General features: G+C 41.3%; 1 protein-coding gene across 1 annotated transcript in view; it reads left to right on the top strand.

The window, feature by feature from the left end:
* The window catches only part of LOC132346186 (collagen alpha-1(I) chain-like), a 98,905-nt gene that overhangs the window by 71,427 nt on the left and 13,239 nt on the right, over window positions 1-14,239 (top strand). The window contains exon 3 of the mRNA XM_059890027.1: window positions 1-14,239. This exon is cut by the window's left edge and continues 20,765 nt beyond it; it is cut by the window's right edge and continues 13,239 nt beyond it. The gene's annotated coding sequence lies outside the window, so the exon portion shown is untranslated.

The following is a 14,239-nucleotide window of genomic DNA, read 5'->3' as shown; positions in this document are numbered from 1 at the left end:
TGTTTTAATTTCACAAAAATATCTGACTTTAAAAAAATGTACAGCTTTACATTTCTACAACTACACAAAGTTGTGCATGTAAGATAAGTTAGTAATTAGCATAAATTAAAATTCTTTATTGCTAATTGCTTTCATGTAGTTTTTCTTCTTTGTGGATATATATTTAAAATTCCATGTTCATATCAGCATAATAAAATACCATATATGATCTAGAAAATAAAATTCTTGAAGTGGACCACAGTAAGTCAGTTACAGAGATTAAAACATTGTCAAAATATGTGTTAGGTAAATGGAAACTGTGTTGCTGTGAAGATTGTGATGTTAAAAGAAAAAAACACAGAGCAATCATCACAACCACTGTATGTTTGAAATGAAGTGAAGTGAAAGTCGTTCAGTCGTGTCCGACTCTGTGACACCATGGACTGTATAGTCCATGGAATTCTTCAAGCCAGAATACTGGAGTGGGTAGCCACGCCCTTCTCCAAGGGATTTTCCAGAATAAAAATTGAAGCATCCTTGAAGTGGAGATTTCTAATGGAAGTATATGAGGTTCTAAAAGTGGCAGTGGTAACTCATTTAAATGATACTTATTTTTCCTGAGCTTGAAACTCAGATTGAACCTGCTTGAACCAGCTTGAACCTGAACTCCATTTTGTAATGATGCTATCTGTAAATGCTCTGCATATGCAACCTTTCCTCTATTAAAGAATAACTAAAACCAGGGGTGAATACTCTAGTGACAAGGGAGCCTACTCAGAAGGCAGTCCTGCGTGGGGAGTCAGCGCTCGGTCTCTGAAACCCAACTGCACCCAAACAGATTTGCTGACAGAATTGCCTTGTTTTCTTTCACTAAAGTTGTAGCTAAATGACCACTGGGAAAAGAAAATCTTCCTTGAGTGGCGTCAGTTTGAGGTGGCTTAGAAATAATAATGCAAAGATACCAGTTGTTTTCCTGTATCAGAAGAATAACCAGAGAGTTAGTTGTTGTTCGGTCACTAAGTTGTGACCAACTCTTTGCAACCGCACGGACTGCAGCACACCAGGCTTCCCTGTCCTTCACTGTCTCCCTAGGTTTGCTCAGATTCATGTCCATTGAGTCGGTGATGCTATCTAGCCATCTCACCCTCTGTTGCCCCCTTCTTTTGCCTTCAGTCTTCACAGCATCAGAGTCTTTTCCAGTGAGTGAATTCTTCACATCAGGTGGTGAAAGTATTGGAGCTTCAGCATCAGTCCTTCCAATGAATATTCAGGGTTGATTTCCTTTAGGATTGACAGGTTTGATCTCCTTGCTGTCTAAGAGACTCTCAAGAGTCTTCTCCAGAGCCACAATTTGAAAGTATCAATTCTTCAGCACTCAGCCTTCTTTATGGACCTACTCTCAGATCTGTAGATGATTACAGGAAAAACCATAGCTTTGACTATATGGGCCTTTGTCAGCAAAGTGACATCTTTGCTTTTTAACACACTATCCAGGTTTGTCAGAGCTTTTCTTCCAAGGAGCAAGCATCTTTTAATTTCATGGCTTCAGTCACCATCTACAGTGATTTTGGAGCCCAAGAAAATAAAATCTGTCACTGCTTCCACTTTTTCCCCTTTTATTTGCCGTGAAGTGATGCAACCAGATGCCGTGATCTTGGTTTTTTGAATGTTTTAAGACAGCTTTTTCACTTTCCTCTTTAACTCTCATCAGGAGGCTCTTTAGTTCCTCTTCACTTTCTACCATTAGAGTGGTGTCATCTGCATATCTGAGCTTGTTAATATTTCTCCCGACAATCTTGATTCCAACTTGTGATTCATCCAGCTGGCATTTTGCATGATGTACTCTGCATACAAGTTAAATAAGCAAGGTGACAGTATACAGTCTTGATGCACTTGTTTCCAGATTTGGAACCAGTCTGTTGTTCCATGTCTGGTGCTAACTGTTGCTTCTTGACCCACATAGAGATTTCTCAGGAGACAGGTAAGGTGGTCTGGTATTCTTATCTCTTTAAGATTATCTCTTTAAGAATATTGTTGTGATCCACACAATTCCTCTTAATTTTTGAAATGACTTACTGAAATCTTGGTGGCTCAGTGAACTGTCTCAGAGTCTGACTCCAATCATGTGGAAGACTTTCTTCATCTGGTTCTGAATCAAAATGAGGTCTCTAAGTATCTATGGAAGGTGTATCTGGTTGTGTATACTGTGGCTGTCTGTATGCATGAACTAAATTGTTAAAGCATTGAAAAAATTGGAGGTTTATGATTGTTTTCCTGTTTTATTACTAGTCTTCTTAATGGTAAGAAGCCAGTAAATAAAATGAAAAAAAAAAAAATCTCGTCCTCTGGATGTGCTTATTATTAAAATATTAGTCAATGAATTAAATACTCTTGAATAGGCTTCTTCAGTTATACACAAATACCTGTCACTATTATGCACTTTTAAATCTTCAGCATGAGTGTAGTGGGGAAGTTAATGTTACCAAGTGATACTCAGTCTGCCTTTCCTAAATGGTATGTCTAATAATTATATAAATGTAATGATGTAGTACTTTGAGAGTAGAGGCTTTTTAATGTAAATTAAAGTAGATTGTGGATTCAGCAGCACAAACACTAAATGCAAGCTTATTATCCCCAGTTTGAAGCCCTGCATGGTTGGAGAAATTAATGAACTCTTTTAGTTACCCTAACAACTCTGAGTAAAATAAGAATGTCTCCCAGCTCCCATTTCAAAAATGGCAGCATGAGCTCTCCAGATATGCAATCTCCTATTGAAAAGTGTCATGGAAAACATCAGACATTACACTGTGATAATATGTCATAAGCTTGTTAGTAGCATACGCTCCCTTGCAGGGACTGAACTACTATTTCTGGATTTTGGATTCAGTATCTTTAGCTAAAGAGTTAAACTCTTGAAAAGAGCAAATGCCTATACCAGCAAAGGAAAGCATGTGTAAAAGCTAAAGAAATTCCTGCAGTTCAGTATGTAAATAAATGTCACAATGCCATGTAATGTTGGCACTTGCAGCCATGATTCCCACAGTAAAAATATATTGATTTGCAGGATGTGTGATGTTAATAAATAGAAACATTATTTCTCTGTTTCTTTAAATGAAGATTTGTGCTGAGCATAAGTATGCTGAAGTGAGTCAGAGAATTACTTGCAGATTCAGATATTCAACATTGAGTATTCATGTCTTGTACAAAATATATCTAAGTGCATATTAAGGAAGTGATTTTGTTAAATTCCTTACTGATTAATGATCATGTTAGATTAAAATTATCTTTGGAATTATAATCTTTCAACTATGCAATGCCCATATGGAAAATTTAATTTTGAAACTTACTCCTTTCATGTACTCTCAGGGGTCTTCTTGGCTGTATCAGATATATAGTTTGTATTTTTTCCAATTCTGTCTCTACTGTTTTACCCTAGGAAGTATTTTACTTAAATTCTGACCATCAGATATTGAATAATACATTAGAAAATTTGCACACTTTTCAGAATAATGTTCAGCTATATCTTGAGTTAATCCTCTAATCTTTCTACTCTTTAGTCTCTGTGCTGATGTTATTGATTTCTAGTAACTTGCTCCTAAATCTGAGTAATTAAAAATAAATGATCATGAGTTATTAGAAATTTTAAAAATCTAAGGTTGTTTTAATAGCATAATTCAATTTGTCAAAATTCAATTTCAGTTCAGTTCAGTTCAGTCTAGTCATGTCCAACTCTTTGTGACCCCATGAACTGCAGCATGCCAGGCCTCCCTGTCCATCACCAACTCCCAGAGCTTACTCAAACTCATGTCCATTGAGTTGATGATGCCATACAACTGTCTCATCCTTTGTCGTCTCCTTCTCCTCCTGCCTTCAACCTTTCCAAGCATCAAGGTCTTTTTCAGTGAGTCAGTTCTTTGCATCAGGTGGCCAAAGTATTGGAGTTTCAGCTTCAGCATCAGTCCTTCCAATGAATATTCAGGACTGATTTCCTTTAGAGTTGACTAATTTGATCTCCCTGCTGTCCAAGGGAGTCTCAAGAGTCTCCTCCAACACCACAGTTCAAACACATCAATTCTTCAGCACTCAGCTTTCTTTATAGTCCAACTGTCACATCCATACATGACCACTGGAAAAATCATGGCTTTGACTAGACTTTGTTGGTAAAATTTTGACTCTGCTTTTTAATATACTGTCTAGGTTGGTCATAGCTTTTCTTCCAAGGATCAAGTGTCTTTTAATTTCATGGCTGCAGTCACCATCTGTAGTGATTTTAGAGCCCCCCAAAATAAAGTCTGTTACTGTTTCCCTTGTTTCCCCATCTATTTGCCATGAAGTGATGGGACTGAATACCATGATCTTAATTTTCTGAATGTTGAGCTTTAAGCCAACTATTTCACTCTCCTCTTTCACTTTCATCAAGAGGCTCTTTAGTTCTTCACTTTCTCCCATAAGGCTGGTGTCATCTGTATATCTGAGGTTACTGATATTTCTCCCAGAAATCTTGATTCCATCTTGTGTTTCATCTAGCCCAGCATTTTGCATGATGTATTATTCCACATATAAGTTAAATAAGCAGGGAGACAATATACAGCCTTGACGTATTCCTTTCCCAATTTGGAACCAGTCTGTTGTTCCATGTCCAGTCCTAACTGTTGCTTCTCTTAAATATAATTGATCCTTTTTGTATAGAACTAATCTATTGATATTTTGGTACAAGTTTAATTCCTGTTTAATGAGTGAGATGTGCTGATAGCTAATCAAAGCCGACTTGAAGAGTTCCCTAGTCTCCCAGCTGGGGTAGCACCAGGAGCAGTGCTGGGAGAAGTTAGGCCATGCTCGGGGTTGGAGAACCAGTTCCAGGGGCTGGTGAGCCGTCCTCTCCCTTGAATCTGGGGACATAATAGCTCACTCTTCCTGAAGAAAACGTAAAAGTTCTCGAGGCGACTCACACCTAGCACCACTGATTCTGTTGAGGTTCAGGGGCGTCGGAGAATACCAGTGAGGGCAGAACGATTGTCTTCTTGTGAAGAAGGATCTATGTCTGAGGTTAAGCTATTACTGAAGCACTATACATCAGTGCTGCACACACACCCTCCTTTTGGAGCCTTTTCTAAAGGGAGCTTCATAGCTTGGCTTGTGCCCCCTCTTCTGCTATCCCCCAGCTTTCTAAGCTTCAGCCACACTGACTTTTAGTTCTTCAAACAACCTTGCTTTATCCCTTTCCCCACAAAGCCTTCAAAGGCCTTAGGGCTTCCCTCTGCATAGACAGAATGTTCCTAGTTTACCCACATCTACCCCCAAATACACAAAGCCTAAGCATGTACACACACTCACGCTCAACGTTAGGTATCATGGTTAGTGGCATTTTTTCTGGGGATGTCTTACTACTCCCTTTTCTTCATGCTATGGATGCCTCCATCCTGAGATGGAAATCCAGAGGAGCAGCCCATCATGTAAAACTCTGGGTGGAAAAGCTTTCCAGGCAGAAGGAAAGCAAGTGCAAATGAGCAGAAGTTGGGCCAGGTATAAATGATGAAATGCTGTGGTTCAGGACAGGGTCAGAGAGGTAAGTGCAGGGCCATCATGAGGTCAGAGTGACAACTTTGGATTTCCCTGGTAAACGTTGGATTAGTTCTTGTCATGAAATGTTCTTTGAATTTTTAGTTTAATGATAGGATTTAAATCATTAGTGATAGAGTCTATCAGAATGTGGGTAACTTTTTTTTTTTTTTAAGATGAAAAACTACTCATTTTGGTAAATATTGAATGCCTACTAGTATAAAGAATAGTGAATGTTAGGGGCTGAAGGATAAAAACTTGAAAAAGATTTGCTCCCTGTGATTGCTCATAAGGTTGGGATGAAATGTCATGTGGACCAAAATGCAGGATTATCCAAATCCTGAGACCAGCCACCCATGCCTGTGAAGTATCATACAGTTGGCCCTTGAACAACAGGAGTTTGAGCTGAATAGGTTCACTTATATGCTTATTTTCCCCAAATGTACTGGAAAAAATTTTGGAGATGTGCGAAAATTTGAAAAAGGTCACAGATGAACAAAATAGCCTGAAAATATCAATAAAAATGAAGATACATCATGTATGCATAAAATATATAGAGATACTTGTCTTCTTTATCATTTACTATGATAAAATATGAACAAATTTATTATAAAAATTTAAAATTTATCAAAGCTAATGCACACAGACATCACAGGCTGAACATGGCACCACATGCACACATGTAAATGTACAGAGGCATTATTAAATCGTAATGGCATGAAATTAATTTGGGGGCCATGTCCTGTTGCTACTGCAATAAACTCAAGTGTGGGAAGTCTCTGCTTAAAGTGCCATGAGACACTGATCATCTACACATGAGCAGTTCATCTCTTCAGTAAACTGTGCATTGAAATATAAAGTGATCTCTCACATTTCTCCTGTATTTTCCATCATGTTTGTGCAACAGAGTAGACCTTGAATAAGACTGTGGGCCCCACACGAAGTGCCCTAGGGATGCTGGAAGTGCCCCCAGTACACAGAGAAAACTCATGACATTACAAGAAAATAGTTGAAGTGCTTTATATGTACCACAGATTGAGGTCTGCAGCTGCGGTTGCCACCATTTCAAGAGAAATGAATCCAGAGAAGGGACCAGTGTAAGAAAAGAAAAGGAAATTCATGAAACTGTCACTGCAGCTATGCCAGCAGGTGCAAAAACCTTGCATTTTTTTTGAGGGGGGTGGAAATTATCATGTGTTGAAAATGCAGCTTTTATGTGAGATAAGATTGGTTTATAAGAATGGCATACCTGTAGACTATGATTCACAAAGTTTAAAGTCATTGTATGACAACTTAGAGCAGAAGGAAGGTGAAAGAGCTAAAGCTGGAGAATTTAATGCCAGCAAAGGATAGTTTGATAACTTCAGAAAGAAGGGGGAAGATTTGGGAGAATGGCAATGAAACATGTAAAATATCATGTAGGAAACGAGTTGCCAGTCCAGGTTCGATGCACGATGCTGGATGCTTGGGGCTGGTGCACTGGGACGGCCCAGAGGGATGGTATGGGGAGGGAGGAGGGAGGAGGGTTCGGGATGGGGAACACATGTATACCTGTGGTGGATTCATTTTGATATTTGGCAAAACTAATACAATTATGTAAAGTTTAAAAATAAAATAAAATTGGAAGAATAAAAAAAAAAAAAAAAAAATGTCCAGAGAACAGGAAAAGCAGCATCTGCTGACCAAGAGGCAGAAGATAAGCTCCCAGACACACAGAGTCATTGAAGGGAAAGGATATCTACCTGAAGAGGTTTTTCATGCAGACAGAAGTGCCCTATTCTGGGGGGAAAAAAAGTGTCATAAAGGGCATGGGTTAGTAGGGAAGGGAAGAGTGAGCACCAGGATTTAAGGCAGGACAAGATAGCCTAACTCTACCGTTCTGTGCAAATCCAGTAGGGTTTATGGTCAGAAATGCCCTCATCTATAAAGCTGTGAACCTCTAAGTCTTAAAAGGAAAAGATAAACACCAGCTGCTAGTCTTTTGGTTGGACAAAAGTCCTGGACTAGAACACTTTTTCTGCATTGGTTCCATTGATGCTTTGTCTGTGAAGTCAGGAAGCACCTTGCCAGTAAGAGACTGCCTTTTAAGTCCTTTTGATATTGGGCAATGCCTCTGGCCGCCCAGAACCCCATGACTTCAACACTGAAGGTGCCAAAATAATCTACTTGCTCCCAAAATACAACTCTAATTCAGCCTCTAGATCAAGAGGTCATAAAGACATTTAAAGCTCATTGCATATGGTACTCAATGGAAAGAACTGTCAACAGTGGGCAATAGAACCCCCAATGGAATATCGTAAGAGTCTGGAAGGATCACACCACTGAAGATGCCATCCTTATTGTAGAAAAAGCCATGAAAGCCATCAAGCCCAAAACAATACATTCCTACTGGAGGAAACTGTCCAGATGTTGCGCATGACTTCACAGGATTTATGACAGAGCCAATCAAGAAAATCATGAAGGAGACTGTGGATATGGAGGAAAAGTTCAGGGGCAGGGGGAGGTGTGTGTGAAGGGTATCAAGATATGCACCTTGGAGGAATTCAAGAGCTAAGAGACACCCTGCCCGAGGAATTAACAGAAGGTAACCTGATGGAGACAAGTGCTTCCAATCAGTGCCAGGTGATGAGCAAGAAGCAGCACCAGAAAACAAACTGACATCAGAAGACCTGGCAGAAGGGTTCTGATTATTTAAAATTGTCTTTCACTTCTCCTGGGGCTTCCCTGATGGCTCAGGGGATAAAGACTCTTACCTGCAATGCAGAGACACGGGAGATGTGGGTTTGATCCCTGAGTCGGGAAGATCTCCTGGAGGAGGAAGTGGCAACCCACTCCAATATTCTTGCCTGCAGAATCTCATGGACAGAGGAGCCTGGAGGGCTACAGTCCATGGGGTCACAAAGAGTCAGACACGCCTGAGTATGAATGTGATGTGTTTCACTTATTTTACAACAGAGGCCCTTCCGTGATGTGGGCACTGAAGCCTAGGCAGACAAGGGAATAAAGATTGGTACTGTTTAAAAAGATTTTTGGAGAAATGTGGAAAGCAAAACAGACAGAAATTATGATGTATTTATGTAAAGTTGTGCCGAGTGTGCCTGCCCTTCCACCTCCGCCTCCACCCCTGAGACAGCAAGAACCTCCTCTTCGTCCTCAGCCCACTCGTTATGAAGACAGTGAGGACAAAGACCTCTATGATGATCCACCTCCACTTAATGAGTAGACAGTCATCATCATATTGCACAGTTGATAGACTCATCTGTTGAATACGTGTGAGTGTCTTCATGTGGAAGTCTAAGGATTGAACAACAAGAACTGTATAGACATTTTTGTGTCATCAGCACCATCTTTGATTGTGTAGCACATCATGTACTGAAGTGGATAACCCATCCTTACATAGGCATAAGGTGAGTGATATTTAATATAAAACTAATGTGTTAGTTTTCTTACTGCCTTATAATTCTGCTTTCAAAGAATTCCATTACTATACAGTGTGCCTCTCTCATAATTGGAAAAACTGTACATCAGCCTATCATCACAGGTAAGTTTTTTTTCAAGTTTCCAATGTTGTATTATGGATATGACTGTAATACTGTTTGTCATAAAGTTTTAATGAAATTTCATTTATTAGTGTATAAGCTAAGCTACTGTGAAGCAGTCATATCGATTACACGAGGCTACCATAAAACATTGCTGCTTCATTGTTATCAATGCATGAATCTTTATACCTGTAAATAATAATACTTCAGTATTCTTGCCTGGAGAATCCCATGGACAGAGAAGCTTGGCGGGGTCTACAGCCCATAGGGTCACAAAGAGTTGGATACTACTGAAGTGATTCAGCACACATTTTTCACATTTGCGTTTCATTTTTGATGTCTGGATTTAGTAATACATGTAACATCTGCAGTGTTTCATATCATATAAGACAATATTGATGTTGACAGTATTGATAATACTGACAATATTGACAGTATTGACAGTATTGATAAATGATTCATCTTATACTCTTTCTGACCCCATGGACTACATGGTCCATGGAATTCTCCAGGCCAGAATACTGGAGTGGGTAGCCTTTCCCTTCTCCAGGGGATCTTCCCAACCCAGGGACTGAAACTGGGTCTCCTGCACGTGTCCTGCCATGCAGACAGATTCTCTACTACTGATCCACTGGGGACGTTTCGGAGGAAGTCAAAACTGACATGTGGAGTTTTTATTGTATGGAGCCCCTAACCACTGTTTTGTTTAGGAGTCAACTATACTTGCTAATTAAAAGGAAGGCAAACGGAATAATGTCACAAGGTAGAACATTCCCTCCAACCCCAATACCGAATGAACCAGGCTGCACTAAGGAGACATTTCTTTCATACACCTTCAGTCTAAGCCCTGCATGGGGCCATTCTGTGTGTGAGGGGTCCTGAAGAAGACAGCATCTGAGAATGTGGAAGAGAAATAAAAATAGGGACCCCTCCCAGAGCACCCCTTAGCACTTACTATTGGGAGGAAGAATATCCACAAGAAAGTCTGTCCAATGGGGCAAAGTATAGCTGTGCCTTCCTGCATCCTCAACTGAACCCAGCGGCCAGCGCAGCAGCAACCAGTCTCTACTTGTGTTTGCCAGGTGGGGCCACAACAGCATCTCATCTCCACCTGTGTGTCTGGGCGGGGCCCCAGAAGTGGGAGAGGAGAAAGGACGCTGGCGTATAACCTGCTCTTCCTTCTGGGTGCTGATACGTGCCCTCCAACAATGTTTACTCAGGTGGAGTTGGTAACATACAAGTAAAATAAACAGTAGTGGTGTGTGTTGCCCTGAATAGCCTCAGTAACAATGACCTGCTGGCTGGCATTTGTTTATTGTGTGCCCTGCGGCAGGCGCTGTTCTAGGTGCTTTTACTGACTCACGCTTTAATCCTGGCAGGAGCCCGCGAGGTCTGTGCTGTCATAAACACAGGTGAAGGCACTGCAGAGCTCGGTGACCTGTTCAAGGTCACTCGGGAAGCCGCAGGCCCCTAACGTCAGATTAAAAAGTGCTGACCATCGCCTAAGAAAGAACAGCTAGTTGAAGTTGGGAGGATTGCGAAAGTCACCTGAGCTCTACTTTTCCGGAAGCCGAGGACAAGGAGTGTGGCCTGTGTTTGGGGAGGTGGTCTGAGTCAGGAGGATGCGGGGCTGTGCCTAGCCTCGCCTCGCCTCCCTGGGTTCCAGGCACCGGGGGCCCTGCCATCAGTAGCCCTGCAACGGGGCTTAAAACGGGAGAGCAAGGATCTCTCTCTGCTGTTCATGGCAAGCTTCGCTTTTAAATAGCGTTGAATTATAGGATGAAGTTATTATGCAGAAATGTTTTGTTTCCCTTGAAAGCTAGAAAATAAGGCCGGCTCCCACTGCATCTGTAAATAGGCCGCCGTTTCTCATTTTGTGGTTGGGAAGAATCATTCGGGCCGGTGTAGTTAATGAGCTTCCGCAGCTGTTAAGTGGAATTACACATTCTGTTCCATGAGTCTCTCGGCAACATTGTCCACGGGACTTGGTGTCCACTTCACCCAGGACGCTTGGATGGCCCTGTCGCCTGAGCTGCTCTTCCTCCAGGAGGGAGACGCAGAGGTCTGGGTCAGGTCGGCTGCAGAAGGGAGAGGCTGTTTGGGCAGAAGGAGCCACAGAAGATGGTATTTTTCTGTATCACAGCTGACTTCTTCAGCAAGGACTGTGAGGATCTTAGATGGGAAATAGTCATCTTTTCTTTTAAAAAGGGTTTGTTTTTTTTTAATTAAAGAAAAAATATTATCCATCAGGGCTTCCCTTGTAGCTCAGTCAGTAAAGAATCTCCTGCAATGCAGGAGACCTGGGTTCAATTCCTGGGTCAGGAAGATCCCCTGGAGAAGACAAAGGCTATCCACTCCAGTATTCTGGCCTGGAGAATCCCCAAGGACAGAGGAGCCCGGCAGGCTACAGTCTAAGGGGTCACAAGAGTCAGACATGATTTAGCGACTAAACCACCACCACCATTATCCATCAAGTTATGAAAATGAAAATCACTCAGGCCTGTCCTACTCTTTGTGACCCCATGGACTGTACAGTTCATGGAATTCTCCAGGCCAGAATACAGGAGTGGGTAGCCTTTCCCTTCTCCAGGAGATCTTCCCATCCAGAGATGGAACCCAGCTCTCCCACATTGTGGGCGGATTCTTTACCAGCTGAGCTGCAAGGGAAGCCCATCCATCATATTATACCCAGACACTAACTTTCCCGTCTTCCAGGTGGGGCCCTTGACCAGGTCTGTGGTTTCTGGGTTACCAAGATACTTAATACAGAGTTCATCCTGGTAAAGTGTTAACCAACTAAGTGGTGTTTAAGGGAATTACCTAGTGATCCAATGGTTAGTTGTCTGGGCTCTCACTGCCAAGGGCAGTTAGGTTCAATCCTTGGTGTAGGAAGGAAAATCCCACAAGCTGTGAGGTTTGGGGGGAAAAAAAGTAATAATACCTAAATGATGTTTAAGAGTCAAACATAAGAAAGCCCTTGAGTAAGCACAGGAAGTCAATGCCAATTGTGCTAGAAGTGCTAGTAGATGAACGCAGACGTATGGGCAGCCACGGATTTTTAAACCTTCCATTTCTTTGCATTCCCTCCTCCTTTATGGACCTTCCATAGGTGGCCAGTCGTTATTTATAAATCTGAGCTGTTAACATAATAGGAGTTGCACTAATCTAATTATACTGTGGATTCATGCGTGCTAAGTTGTGTCTGACTCTTTGTGCTCAGTCGTATCTGACTCTTTTCAACCTCATGAATTTTTCCAGGCAAGAATACCAGAGTGGGTTGCCATTTCCTTCTCCACGGGATCTTCCCCACCCAGGGATCAAACCCACATTTCATGCAGATTCTTTACCTCTAAGCCACCAGGGAAGCCCCCATTATACTATTCTGGTCATCAGCTATACCTATCTATTTTTAATACAATAGCAATATTTGCATACTCTGTACCCTCTCAACTTCTGCACCTCTTCAGCTTTGAAAAAGAAAGTTAATCTCAATGAACGGTGCTGAGGAGAATATTCTTGAAGTGTCCAAACATTATTTCACAAAAAGAGAGTTTTTCTTGTCCTAGTCTCTGTTTATATTACTAAGGAGATGTTAAAAATATAGCCCGGAGACTATCTTAGTGTATAACTGGAGCATGGCTGTCTGCTGACATAGAAGCCACTTCTGAAATAGTGCTTCATAACCCACTTTCAAATAAACTGATACCATCTCAGCCAAATTAATCTCTGACTAACGAGAATCCTTTCTGGATTTACATACATGCTCAGAGATATGTAATCATTTGTATATATCCAGAAGAGCTGCCCTGAGTGTATTTATGCAGCTTGGCTAGAAACAGTTGCTCTCTTAACATGCTGGGTGTTTTACATGAAGATCATCCCTGGCATTGTGCAGCCCAGCAAGAACTCTGGCCTGCTGACTAAACAAATATGATTGCCAAAGTGAATTATTAAATTCCAGTGGGCCTCACTTGCTAGAGAATTTCACTCCTCTTTCTCCCACACAACATTCCCACTTTTTATTAGATGAACTGTTTTCAACTCTTGCAAATAATTGCTGTCTTTTGCTAGTCATTACTACAGCAGTTTCCCACTGTTTATATTTTAAAACCAGCACTTGGATGGGTCCCACTGAAGCAGAACAAATAAATACGTGTGTGCATCTGTGTAAATATTTATCTAAAATTGCATTATGAAAAGGCCCAGTGAACTCTGGGTCTCACCGCTGAGCCTTGGGTCCCTTCTGAAACGAGCCCGTCACCAGGCTACTGTTACTTGACTAAACGTGGGTGACTTCATCCCAGCATTTCCTTTTGAGGACTATTTGGGAGACTCCCTTCCAATAGAGGAAGTGGGTTGATGAGGGCCAGTGTTCTCATTCCAGACCCTTCACATCTCTGAAAAGCTGCATCCTTTGTAGAAAATAGATCTGTACGTGTGCCAGAGTGGAACCCTGATGTTCATCAGGGGAGGAGGAGGAGGTCACAGATTCCTTGTCTGTTTCAGCCGTAATCCTCCCATTGGCAGGAGCCTGAGAGGAAGTATTTAACAATGGGATTTTATAAAATTCAATGTAGTAAAGAATGTTTTTATATTTGAATGGATCTAAGGAAGTTTTTTTTTCCTTCCCCCCAATAAGTGGAGGGTATTTAAGGGTAACGTTATCTCTGGATTTGCTGGGAGGATTTGTCTCTTTTATTGGACTTTGTGGAATAATTATTTTTCCATTTGATCATTTCCATGAAAGGTAATCCTCAGAAGAAAAAGCTGTAGACTCTTAACTTCATACTAATCCTAAACATTTTGCTTAAGGGGAATTAGTGAGGAAATAACTGTCTCTCAGGAAGGTTTAAAACTGTGATTTCATTCAACATCCAGAGCTCTTTGAATGTCTCCAGTCATGCCAGAAACTATGAAGTGATTTTCTTTCACACACTCGCCATAAGACCTGGTACTTTTTAAAGCCTTAACACAAAGAGCTTTATGTTAAAAATAAAAATTGCACAAAGTAGAGGAAAAGATGTTCTTGTCATCATTCCCTGTTTGCTTCTAACTACAATGAGGGCTCCAGGGGAGCTGCTGATGACCCAAGTTTCCTAGATTGAGCACACATGTCAGATGGGCTCCAGTGGTTGATTAGCAGTCACAGTAGAAAGCTAGAG

This window comes from Bos taurus, chromosome 9 (genome assembly GCF_002263795.3).
Source record: "Bos taurus isolate L1 Dominette 01449 registration number 42190680 breed Hereford chromosome 9, ARS-UCD2.0, whole genome shotgun sequence".
Lineage (NCBI taxonomy): Eukaryota > Metazoa > Chordata > Mammalia > Artiodactyla > Bovidae > Bos > Bos taurus.
The sequence above is the reverse complement of the archived record's forward strand: the minus strand, read 5'-3'. Positions and strand labels throughout refer to the sequence as shown.